Consider the following 1,973-nt stretch of genomic DNA (forward strand, 5'->3'; position numbering starts at 1 on the left):
GTGACCACCTCCTTCGGAAGCATGGCAAGCGTCCAAGATTGCTTGGAATTCGGTTTGAGGTATGCACCGTCGCATTATTTGGTCCGCTCCACACCTCCATAAATAGGGATCATCCCAAATATAGTATTTGGATTCGCTTTTCAGCTTATCCTTTTTGTTTTTGTCGAGATTGGGAGGGAAAGTGCGTGAAACCAAATAGTTTGCTATTGGGGCATACCAAGGAACCACTTCCAAGATTGCATGCAAGGCATCTAAAGGAAAGGAATCATTGATAGGAGTGGTGTCGCCTTTTGTGTGTTCAAGGCGACTTAAATGGTCCGCCACTAGATTTTGGGAACCGCTCCTATCTTTGATTTCCAAGTCAAATTCTTGTAATAAGAGCACCCAACGAATTAATCTCGGTTTTGATTCCTTTTTTGCCAACAAGTACTTTAGTGCCGCGTGATCCGAGTACACTACTACCTTGGAACCAAGAAGATAGACTCGGAACTTGTCCAAAGCAAAAACAATAGCTAGGAGTTCCTTTTCAGTAGTAGTGTAGTTGGATTGGGCTCCGTCTAATGTTTTGGAAGCATAAGCTATGACATAGGGAATCTTACCCTCGCGTTGTGCTAACGCGGCTCCTATCGCATAATTCAAAGTATCACACATGATTTCAAAGGGTTGAATCCAATTGGGTCCTCGTATAATAGGGGCTTGTGTCAATGCTACCTTGAGTTTGTCATATGCTTCCATACATTCCTTGCTCATCTCAAATTCGGTGTCTTTNCGGTTTCGCTTGACGGCATTTCAAGGACATAGAAGTCAATTGGAAACACCAACCCCTTTATATTCACCAATACATCTTCCGTAACACCTGCTACGGTTATTATGCTTTTATCCGCTAGGACAAATCTTGCCGTCGACCTTTTTAGCGGTGGCAACTTCAATACCCGGTAAACGGAGAGCGGCATGATGCTAACGCATGCTCCGAGGTCACACATACAATCTCTAAATTGAACTCCATTGACGGTGCAAGTGACCATACAAGGGCCCGGGTCATCACATTTCTCCGGCAATGTTTCCATTAAAGCGGAAATAGAACTCCCCAATGGGATGGTTTCCAATTCAAGAATTCTATCCTTGTTTATGCATAAATCTTTGAGGAATTTGGCATATCTAGGAACTTGATGGATGTCATCAAAGAGGGGGATGGTTACCTCAACTTTCTTGAACATTTCTACCATTTTGGGGTCGAGTTCCATGCGCTTTTTAGCTTTCTTTGCAAGTGTTGGAAATGGAAGTGGTTGAGCAATTCCTTCTTCCAAGGTTCTTTTGGCCTTGGTTGTCTCCCTTGTTGGTTGGGCTTCATCCTCAACTATGGTTTGTGGTGTCTCCTCTTCCACTACCTCTTCTATATCTATTCTCTCTTCCTCTTGGGCGGTTATGATGGGACTTGAGTCCTTTGCTTCCTTTTCTTTTAGTTGTGTACCGGATCTAAGGGTAATGGCATTGATGCCCCCTTTTGGGTTTGGTTGAGGTTGAGAGGGAATGACACTTTGGATTGGGAGTTGAGGAGTGGGGGTCGATGGTGTGTCCATACGTGCAAGAGGAGCTTGTAGTGTAGAGGTGAGGCCGGTGAGGTCGGAAGCAAGTGTGTTTTGTAATTCCTTTTGGCCTTGGACAATGGTCCGGAGTGTTTCGTCTTGGTTGGAGGGGGTGGTTGCATATGTGAGTTGAGGAGTTTGCGATTGGTTGGGTGGTGGTCTTTGATGTGGTGGTTGATATGTTTGGTAGTTTCTTTGTGGGTTTTGTTGATTGTATGGTTGATTTTGGAAGTTGTATGGTCGGTTTTGTGAGAAATTTTGCGAGTTGTTATTCCATCTTTGACCTCCTCCATTGTTGTTGTTGTCCCTATTCCCTTGTTGATGATTGTCTTTCCAATTTTGATTATTGTGTCCACTTCCTTGGTTGTAGCCTCCTCCTTGATAGGG

The sequence above is a fragment of the Arachis ipaensis genome, chromosome B03 (assembly GCF_000816755.2).
Source record: "Arachis ipaensis cultivar K30076 chromosome B03, Araip1.1, whole genome shotgun sequence".
Classification (NCBI taxonomy): Eukaryota; Viridiplantae; Streptophyta; class Magnoliopsida; order Fabales; family Fabaceae; genus Arachis; species Arachis ipaensis.